This window comes from Dipodomys merriami, unplaced genomic scaffold, assembly GCF_024711535.1.
Source record: "Dipodomys merriami isolate MVZ:Mamm:240054 unplaced genomic scaffold, mDipMer1.0.p SCAF_73, whole genome shotgun sequence".
NCBI lineage: Eukaryota > Metazoa > Chordata > Mammalia > Rodentia > Heteromyidae > Dipodomys > Dipodomys merriami.
This window is the reverse complement of record NW_027206324.1, coordinates 807,680-819,332: the sequence shown is the minus strand read 5'-3', so window position 1 is coordinate 819,332 and position 11,653 is coordinate 807,680. Positions and strand designations below refer to the sequence as shown.

The following is an 11,653-nucleotide window of genomic DNA, read 5'->3' as shown; positions in this document are numbered from 1 at the left end:
AGTCCCTGAGTTCAAGTCCCATTACTGAAATAAATAGATTAGTAAATAAAATAATTTATTAATCAACTAAATATAGCTACTCTGTGGCTGTACATTTAAGAGACAATTTTCTAAACATTCCAGAGAGAACATGAGATGAAATAAAGTCATATATGTTGATGCTTGGTTTTGTTATCAATGCCATGAGAATGTATCAAAGAGTTTGATCTAGAATAAATGAGTATATTGATTGAACTCTATTATTCCTGACAACTGAGATGACAGTTTGAATATCTGGTGAATGAAATCATGTATTGATTCTTATCTAAATGACAGGTGTTCACTTTTCAAAAAGGAAGATGAAGATGAGAATTTTTTAGTTGGATTGAGGGCAGAACATATTTTGGGAAGTTGACACACAAAATATCAATCAATAGACTATCTTTTAAAGAGTTTCCTTAGGACAATAAAATATATGCAGGGGTAGCAGAGTAACATGTAAAATATATCATTCAGTTTAGAGGACTTGTGAAAGGATTAAAAAGGTGATTAGGTTTCCATAGAGATATTTTTTAAATTTTTTTAAATTAATTTTTTAAAAGTTTTATTACTGTGAAAATACCATACAGAGGGGTTACAATTACATGAGCAATGTAATTAAGACATTTTTTGAATTTTTTTATTTAAGGTATATATATATATATATATATATATATATATATAATAGGTATATTTATATGTTATAGGTATATATCTGGCACATTGGCAGGTTTGATATTTTCTGGTATTATGAATATTTAAAAACAAATTGCTTTTGAAAGTTTTATTCAAAAAGAAAGAAAAAGAGAGGGTGTGGGTATCTTTCCATAGCTGAAAGTACTTAAAAATTACTGAGAGGAAAATAATCTAAAGAAGATATCATTCTTGATAAAGAAATGAGGCAGTTTCAAATTAAAAGTACAAGATTAAGTACTTTTCATAAAATATTAAAACTAAAATCACATGCATAAGGTATTTAATTATAAGAATAGCAGTGAAATTTTAAAAGGACAGGATTTATCAATGATAAATAGGCGTTTTTAGTGCAAATACTGCAGAAAAATTTTCCAAGCAAAGATCATAATCATTCTAATCTATATAAAAAACAATCTCAGTTCTTTAAACAATGTAGAGTACATCTGAATTCAGCCATTTCAATGAAATGCCAACTTACAAACCTTAAGTCTAAAATAATGTACTTAGTTTTATGTCTCATTTCTCTCTTGGCGGTCCATGTTTTCAGGAAAATCTGTAATGGACCATGAAGTTGGCTGTGCATTGCTATCACTTGTTTAAGTTTCTCTTCCTTGGCTCTTCTACAGTGGCAAACTGTTCTTTTTTCCATGAAGCTACTGAGAAAATCATCTATTTCAGTTTTTCCCTCCGAGAAATCTTCAGCAATATTATCAGATTCTTCCTCAGCTTCATGTGCAGCGACTTTCCATCTTGCCTGTAGGGCACTTGCACTACAACTCTCACTCAGTTCATGTTGTCTCTGCCTCTTCTTTTCAAACGTAGATTTCATTTGTGTAAGTAACTCATACTTATCTAAAACAGTTTGCCTTTTGGCTTCCAAACTGGGCTCCAAGAGGAGAGTTTTCTTGCTAATTCCTCAATTCTTTTTACTAAATCACCCTTGTCATTAATAATTTGTTTTAGTTGAGGTAAACTCAGAAACTGTTCTAGTAATACTTCCTCTTGTTCATTCATATCTGTGAGTTGTGACACAATTCTGAGAGTTCTGGAAATGCATCAGGGACATCTGGCATCTTGTACCCAAAACCATTTTGGCTTATCGGTGTTGAAGTTTCCATTGTGGGAACAGGCAATGGCAGACTTGAAAGGACACCAAATGTAGGAGCAGCAGACTTGGCTGTTGTATAACTTGTTGAAGAAGAAGCAGTGTCAGTAACAAAGAAGTTATGTTCTGTTAGCTTCTTGAGGAGGATATGCAGGAAGAAATGGAAAACCCTAAGAAGCATAAGGAGGCAGCCCACCTGGGTTACTATACAGGTATGGAAATGCTGTTGAAGTGGGAGCTAAAACAGGAGAATTCTTCCAAAACTCATCCAACAGACTCTGGCTAATCTTTCCAAGATCTGAGTGTATTGTAAAATTGCTTACTAATTGAGAGGTAACATATATTTCATGTTTATCCATTAAAGGATGTCAGATTGGTGGATAAACACTGATTGCTGGTTTTTCCTGAGGAAACTGTGGAGGAAGTACTATATTAATGTTAATTGTCAAGTTGTTTACAGTGAAGGGCAATCTGTATTCCACATCTTTCTGTATTTCAGCTATACTGGAGTGGGAGTTCCGGAGGGACTCGATCAAGCACTGCTTCTGCTGTTGGAGGCTGGTGAGGCCACCACCAGGGACCCTGCTGTGGAGAAGGAGGCGCTCTTGGTCAGGGGAAAGAGCCAGCTCATCCTCCTCGCGTCCCTGGGGCAGGAGGGCCTACAAGGTTTGGGCCTGCTTCTCCCAGAGGCTGCCCGGCAGGTCTCCAGCTACAGAGGAGTGGCCTGAAATACCCAAGGTTCGAGTCCGGTTGTGTGTGTGGGGGGGGAGCAGAGGGGCAGGCCGTGGGGCAAGCCAACGACGCCTTTTACCAAGTAAACCAGGTTCCTGGTCTCCGGGTTTGGGGAACCATGACATAACTGGAGAGAGCTGGAGAGAGGTAAATTGTCAAGCAGGACACAAGCAACCAGGATCCTACCCTTGGAGGCCCAGGTGCTCCAGACTGGCTAGCCAGTCAGATTGTAACCTGGCTGTGCTCGGCGTGCCTGGCCTCGTCCTACCATGAGCACATTTCTTATCAAGCATTGTTGCCTACTCCTTTGTTTCCCTTTGCCATCCCTGCTGCGACACCCCCTCTCCCCCATCTAGTCCCCCGACTCCTCCCCAAAGTTGTAAATTTCATTTTTCAACTTAATGTCTTGTACATTTCATTGTTGTAATGGGTTCCTATTTAAACAATTTGTTTTTCCCTTCCCCTCCACAAATTATACCAACATTAACTACAGTGAAAACAGGAGTTATACCGTGGGGGAGGGACACACCAAGCAACAACAACAACAACAACAACAACATATCACCCTGGGCTGGGAAGGTCGCTCAGTGTTAGAGTTCTTGCCTTGAATGCAGGAGGCCCTGGGTTCAATTCCTCAGTACCACATAAACAGAAAAAGCTGGAAGTAGCACTGTGGCTAAATAAGTAGAGCACTAGCCTTGAGCTGAAGATCTCAGAGACAATGCCCAGGCCCAGAGTTCATGCCCCACAACCGAAAAAAAAATCACTTTATAAAACATTAGAAGCAATAGAAAGCAAGAAAAAACACTTCAGTCCTTATCTTGAGGTCCATTTTGCCTAACTTCAACTTATCTGTCTTTTTCTGCTTGACTCAATACATACACTGGTTATTGCAAATTAGGGAAACCATGGGACCTATGTTTCTTTGGGCCTGGCTTACTTCACTTAATATAATTTTTTCCAAGTCTGTCCATTTCCTCACAAATGGGGCAATGCCATTCTTTCTGATGGAGGCATAGAATTCCATTGTGTATATATACCACATTTTCTTGATCCATTCATCTACTGAGGAGCATCAGTGTTGGTTCCATATCTTAGCTATGGTAAATAATGCTGCAATAAACATAGTTGTGTTGATAGCTTTAGTATGGTCTTGTTTCTGATCATTCGGGTAAATGTCCCAAATTGAGTCAAAGGGGAGCTCTATGTGGAGTCTTTTGAGGAACCTCCATACTACTTTACAAAGTGCTTGAACAAGTTTACACAACCACAGACAATGCAGTAAGCTTGGACAGTTTTAAATTAGCTACCAACATATTCTTTTTATATGTTTTTATTGTAAAAATATTGTACGGAGGGGTTACAGTTACATGAATAAGGTAGTAAGTACATTTCCTAACCAGAATTGTTACCCCCTCCTTTGTTTTTGCCCCTAACATCCCTTCCCTCCCCAATTCCACAACTCCTCCCACCCCCTTCCAAAGTTGTAAAGTTCATTTTTAACATAGTGTCTTGTACATCTCATTGTTACAATGGGTCAAGCTCTTTCCTTACTTCAGCATTTTGTTATTTCCTTCCCCTTCCCAAATTAGAAAAAATGTATATACAAGATGCAGGGCACTGGAATCAAGTACAGATATTTTTTTCTGCAAAAATACTATAGGATGAGAGCAAAAACATACCTTGAACAAAGGTTCTATTGGCTTTCTCTGCAGAATATGTGTAAAGCCTGCAAATGAATCCAAGATATCCTCAACCCACAGACTCACAAATCATGTAAAATTTGACTCATATTCTATACTACATTGTTTAGAGATGAGTGTGTGTGTGTGTGTGTGTGTGTGTGTGTGTGTGTGTGTGTGTGTGTGTGTGTGTGCGCACGCGCGCGCGCGCAGGTATTCGGGATTGAATTAGGATCTAGGCACTGCACTTTTGCGTCTTTAGTCAAGAGTGATACTCTCACTTGAGGCACTGGTCCACTTCTGGAATTTTTTTAAATAAGTTTTTTTTTAATTGTGAGAACACTGTACAGAGGAGGGGTTGCAGTTACATGAGCAAGGTAATGAGTATATTGCTTCTGAATCATTGTTGTCTCCTCCTTTTTTTTTCCCCTACCATCCCTTCCCTCCCACTTCCACAACTACACTCTCCCGTTCCCCCCGACCTAAATTGTAAAGTTTGTTTTTCCACCTAAATTGTAAAGTTTGTTTTGCCCTCCCACTTCCACAACTACACTCTCCCGTTCCCCCCACCTAAATTGTAAAGTTTGTTTTCCCTGTTTTCTTGTACATCTCATTGTTGCAATGGGTCAACCTATATCCTTGTTTAAACAATTTGTTTTTCCCTTCCCCTATACAAATTATACCAACATCAAATACAATGAAAACAGGGGTTATACCATAGGGGAGGGACATACAAAGCAACAAAGAAATCACATGGTACCTTATAAATACATTAGAAGCAATAGCAAGCAAGAAAAAAAAACACAATTGTGTCCTTATCTTGGCATTCATTTCCTTTAACATAATCTTATCTGACCTTTTTCTGCTTGTCTCAGACATATTCTAGTTGTTGCAAATAAGGGAAACCACTTGTGGCTTTGTGCTGGTTCATTGGAGATGAGTCTCATAGACATTTCTGTACAGGTTGGCTTTGAGCTGAAATCCTCACATTTCCACCTCCTGACAGGTATTATAGACATGTGTACTTTACTGTTGCTCACATTTGCTACTGATAAATTTAATCCCAAGCACTGTATTTTAGCTATGAACTTCAGAAACAAAATTTTCTGGCTTTATTAAAATTTAAAATGAAATGTGCCTGCTTTTTTCTTTCTAAATAAATGTGCCTGCTTTTTTTTTCTTTTAAGAAATCCTTTATGGGGCTGGGAAGGTGGCTCAGTGGTAGAGCTCTTGCCTTGCATGCATGAGGTCCTGGGTTCGATTCCTCAGCACCACATAAGTAAAAAGAAAAAAGCCTGAATTGGCGCTGTGGCTCAAGTGGTAGAGCCCAGGATCAGAGTTCAGGCCCCACAACAAGCCCCCCCCCCAAAGAAATCCTTTATATGCTTTACTTCTTATTTAGAAAGAACTTGGCTTCAGAAAGATTAATGAGAATTTTAAAATTTACCACCCAGCTTAAGAAATGAAGCTTGCATGAACACAGTCTTAGACTTCTTAAATCTAAAAGTATTCTCCAACTTGAATTTTTTCTGTCAGCTTTTACAACAAGGAAAGGAAATTGTTCCAAAGAATTATGACACTTGATACTTATTTGGCAAAAGTAGAGCATGACAATAGTAAAATACGGTTATTTTAAGGGGTTTGAAGCAAAGGAATACTTTGAATCTCCATAGTCTATTCAGATAGAATTTTAGAGACTTGGCATGGTCTTGGAGACACAGCGTTTGTAGGCATCCTTGAGGGACATATGTTCATGTCTGAAGTGTTGGATTCTTAAGGATGCCCAAGACAAAATTTAGTATCAAAAATCTGTAAACACAGAAAAAATAAGGAAATAACAAGGAGCACAAATCTGGAGATGAAATATCTTACAGGACTTTGAATATATTAGAGAAAGTACAGAGAAAGACCAAGGTAGGCTGGCCAGCTTCGTATTTCCCAGATTTCCCTCTGTGTTTGATAAGAATGATTTTGTCTTAATATCACCTGCTTCAAGAGGTATTTATTATTGCTGTTGTTGTAGTTCTTGTTATTATTATTTGTGACATGGCTAAACTGCATGTTTTGCATGTATGTAGATTTTAATCTCACGGAAATTTCTTTGGTAGTGGAATCTTCATAGTTAATTGGCTCAAAATTATATCATTTAGAAGGTGCCTAGTTATAGGAAATGTACTCATTACCATATCCATGTAACTGTAAACCCTCTGTACAGTATCTTTGCAATAAAAATATATATCAAATAAAAAGAAGTAGCTTAATATAATATGCCTAATTTCCTTAATAAATAAGAATGTTTGGACAAGTAGATAATCATTGAAAATAATTCAGAACAGAAAAATGATAGTAATCTAGAATTCAAGGAAAAGGAAGGCCACAACAGACCCTTTTAATACAGCCTAGAGCAAGAAGTAATATTTACTTTTGTAGCTCCCAAAATTGTGAAAAAAAAAAAACCTATCATCCATCTATCTGACTGTCTGTCTGTCCTTCTCCATCTGCTTTTCTTTTTTTTTTTAATTTTATTTTATTTGTGAACATACTGTACAGAGGAGTTACAATTACATGAGCAGGATAATGTGTACATTTCTTACCAAGCATTGCAGCCTCTTCCTTTGTTTACCCTTCACATCCCTTCCCAGCCTCCCCCCCTCCCACCCAATCCCAAACCTTCTCCTTCTCTCCCTTACCCCCCCCCCCCGCACCGACAGTGCAAGCGGAAAAGGTCAGATAATGTGATGTCAGGAAAATGAACCCTTAGATGTGTATTTTAATGATTTTTTTCTTTCGTGCATGTGTTTCTAACGCATTTATAAGATTATCTCTTTGTTGCTTTGTATGTCCCTCCCCCACAGTATAACCCCTGCTTTCACTATTTTTGATGTCAGTATAACTTGTGGAGGAGATGGGCAAAAACCAGTTGTTTAAGGATACAGGTGGACCTGTTGCAACAATGAGAAGTACAAGTTGTCATGTCCATCTGCTTTTCTATATAACATCTATCTGATTTAGTTTAGGAAGTAGAATCATTAGCTTTATGCATGTTAAGTTCACTGAGCTACAGTCCCAGCCCAATTTCTGTAATCAGAGTTTCTGTTTGACTTCCTTACTGCACCTTTAGGGAATGGATACATGTGTGAGTCTTTCCCTTAGTACTAACTAGCAATAAGCAATAATAAGCCATAAACAATATAACACTATGTATTACTAGAAATAATGGAGCTCTCTTAGAATGCATAAATTTTATGCTTATCTAAGTATAATATGTTATAAAATAACTGTATAAGCATAATAAGCAGATATTTTATGTATACTTTATTAGCACATGTTTCCAGAGGGAATATTTCCTGAAACCAGCCAGCTACACCTGACTAAATTTAGCTGGAGATCACAACAGATTATCTTCTTATCCCTCTACTTGCTTATCAATATACGGTTGTTATAGTCTAAACAATAATTAGAGGGCTAAATGCAAGATTCTTCATTGCTGAGTGCAGTCGGTAAATTTTCCTCTGATATACTGTAAACATTCAGTATGCATTTATATATCTTTTATAAATTCAGGAGAATTTTTGTTCTATTGTTTTCATTTTCTTTATGCCTTCTAAAACCAAGGTGAAACTTTGTCTTTCATTACTTTACCATTATCTTTTTCCTTAATATTCTAGTGTGTTCGATTGTTATCTTTATCTTTCCTGGTTTGGGCTTTATTTCTGAATTTTTGACTAATATCTGTCATTTTCTAAGTCATATTACTATGCTTTCTGTTTGCCCATCCCTTTTCTTTCATGTGACTTTCTCAGTAGGCTTGCACTTTGCCCAGAGTGGCAAAATATTCCAATGCTTGTTTCATGTATGTTGTAAGATCTTCTCAGTTTTCATCCCATTATCAGCTGGTACTTGTTTTGCGGGAATCTCTAGCACTTTAAAATATTATCGCTGTATGAATCCTATAATTTCTGTTTCTTTTAAAAATATCCACTGAGGAGAAATTGCTTTACTCAGATTTTGTAATTATAGTCTATTTTGCGAAGGACAAGGGAAAGAATTTTCCACAGGTTGTTTATATTTCTCTTTTGGTCGGTATTTTCATTTCTGAATATTTATTTTTTATTTTTTCCAAAAAACTGGGATACTCAAAAACGGAGATAAAAGCTGAGACTTTTAACAAGTGGAAAATCCCTCCCTTCCATCTCTCTCTGGTGCTGTCTCTCTGTTCACATTTCTCTCTCTCTCTGTCTCTGTCTGTCTGTCTGTCTGTCTGTCTGTCTGTCTGTCTGTCCGTCTCTCTTTCTCTGTCATTCTTACCTCTTATTCGTTGTTCTCCCTTGTCTCCTTCCTGAAAACATGTGTTGTATCCAAATATTCACTTTTTTCTCATTTCTTAAATGCTTTTGATTCATTGTGGCTACATATTCAGTACATATGGCTCAGCTTGAGTCTGGATTTGTATACAATTTCCTCATTATATATTTGTTAATTTTAGTTGACAAATTAAAAATATGTATATTAAGTGATATATGCATATGTTGTACAAAGATTCAATAAAGATCATTATTTAACCAATATATTACTTTTTATCTTTCCATCTATCATCTATCTTAGTTATTTGTTGCCTGATAGACACATACTCTGGTTCTTTTGTTCAGCTATTCTGAATATTACTAATATAAACATGACTGTTCAGTTGTGTCTTTATTGAATGCTTACTTATATTCCTTTGGATACATACCTGGGAGTTTTATAGCAAGATATATAGCAGTTTTAGTCTTTTGAAGACTCTTCATACTGTTTTTCACAATGGCTGCACTGATTTATATTTTATTCACCTCACATTAGTGCTGCTTGTTTTCTTAATGATTGCCATTCTGATTGTAGTGAGATGGAATATCTTTATCATTTCAATTTTTTATGACAAAGGATGTTGAGGTTTTTGTCTGTTTATTGGCCACATATGCTTCATTGAGAATTGTCTGATCATTTATTTTGTCCAGCTACAAACTGGATTCTTTTCTTCAGTTTTCAGTTGGTTTGAAATTTTTTAAAGTATAGTCCTTTACTTGACAAATAGCTAGAAAACATTTTCTTTATTTTATAGATTTTCCTTATATTTGAATGCTTATTTGCTTTGATGTCCAGAAGTTGTTTAATTTGATGCAAAAGCATTTTCAATTTTTGCTCTTATTTCTTGAGCAATTTGCATTCCTTTCAGAAAGGAGTCTCAAATTTAACTACCTATTTACACATTTTTAAATAGCCATGCATAGTCATACATGTCTTAATGACAACTACTCAGAAGGGAAAATCAGGATGATTATGACTGGAGACTATTTCAAAGTTAATGATACTATCTAATAGACAAAATTAAACAAAAGTACTGCTGATTTGTTTCAAGTGGTAGAGTGCAAGAGAAAGACATTATCACAATGAAAGAAAAGGAGGAGAAAGTGGAGGAGGAGGAAGTAGAGAATGAAGAGGAGGAAGTGAAAGAAGGAAAAACCACAATAGCCTACTATAACTAGAATTGCTTTATTCTTCAATTAAGCGAATTCCCTTATTTTTGAATTCTGTATATCATCATGTGTTCAATAGTATCTTTAATAAAAATTTCTTTCCCTAAACTTCAAGATTTTTATGGAATCCAGTTTTCTTTCTCTTTTTAAATAAATCCTCCATTGTCTCTTCAAATAATTTATCACATATATTGTTTTCATTGCTCTCAACATATAAATATGTCTCTCTCATTTACATATCTGTACACATTTATTTTTAATATAGTTTATCTTTTTGTATTTTAAGAATAATATTTAATAATAATTTATTTGATTTGTTTTTTTCTTTCACTTAATCTATACTCCATTCTTCAAATATGGAAGCCAGTCATCTATCTGGTTACTTTTTATGAACTTCATGTACAGGTTCAGAAGACAATCAGTCTTTCTTCATTAGTAGGTCATTTTGAGATTAATGGTATCACTCTCTATGAATCACCTATTATTAATAAAAAATATATTGCTTATATTGATAAAATAGTAACCTGAAGGGATTCATCAGGGCCCATGCATTCGAAGAACCAACGTTGAATATTCTAATAATGTCAAAAGATCGAAACTGAGGAATGAAAAATGAGGAATGTTTGGAATGCTTATACCTGAGTTTTAAAATGAAAAAATGTACATGAATTGTGATACTAATATTGTAGAAACTTTGTGAAAAATTTGGCCAGGTTCTTATGAATTTTTATGTTAAATCTATTAGAGAACCCAGGAAAGATTTAAAGAAATACAACTTGTGCATACAATACGAATGTGTAATTAAGCATTTATAAATATATGTATGACTACATATGTGTAGATATATGTAGAAATGTTTCCTATAATAGCTAATCACTATAATATATTGTTATAAATTTATTTTAACTACTGGAAACAATATTTTGATTTCAGAGGTTTGTATTATTATAATAATACTTGCTTCACTATCAAGGTTTTATCATTTCATTGTCATTCTTAAATACCTTATTACAACTTTTTAATATTGCTAAGTGTGAAGGCCTTGAAAATCTAATATTTCATGTTTTTGTTACTGTCTGTCATGATGGCTGAATTCTTATTAGTGGGAAATCTTTTGAAAAAGTTTGTTTTCAGTTGTGTTGAAGGAAACTTTAAGACATGGCTGCAAACATCCACCTTCTATCATGGCCATAAATTATCATGTTCTAACAGAACCAATATATGTTAAAACTTCAATAAAGCAAAGGATGTATAGATATTTAGAATGTAAATTATATATATATATATATATATATATACATATATATATATATATATATATATATATATAATTTGCTTGTGGCTAGGTCAGTGATTCTACATCCTACATTCTTTGCTTAATATTTTACATTTTTAACCCAGAGCTCAAAAAAAAAAAGACAAAAAACTCAAAACCAACTACTCTTTTCTTATTTTCCTGGTGGTAAGAATGTTCTTTACCCATGTGTTCTTTCAGTGTGCACGACTTATTTGATCGAATTTTAATGTAGGGGTCTGAATTGGTGCTCTTTCCTACACTTCAACATGTGCTTGATTTTCAGCTCAGCCTCTTTTGCTGGGCTTCGAATTTGCCCTGTTTTTATGGTATAATTCAATCAGTATATGAAAATATGTTTTATGAATATATCAAGAATGTAGAATATTTTTACATTTCAATTTTTTCAAAAGATCATTTATATGAATGTAAAACACAAAATGCAACAGTCTGCCATTTTCCTAATCTGGATTTTAGAAGAGTCTTATTCTTCACATCATATTCTCCCAAATTTCCCTTGCAGTCAGTAGAGTGTGCTTAGCAGCTGTAGTCGGTCTGGGCATGAACACCAATCTGATTTGGCTAATAGACTGTGAACAAGCTTATACACTAG

The 11,653-nt window shown here is 35.1% G+C and overlaps 1 pseudogene; it reads right to left on the bottom strand.

Annotated features, from left to right (window-relative positions):
• Nucleotides 1-1,129: 1,129 nt before the first annotated feature.
• LOC138818290 (vacuolar protein sorting-associated protein 37A pseudogene) lies at nt 1,130-2,450 on the bottom strand (annotated as a pseudogene).
• Between the last annotated feature and the right edge of the window lie 9,203 nt (nt 2,451-11,653).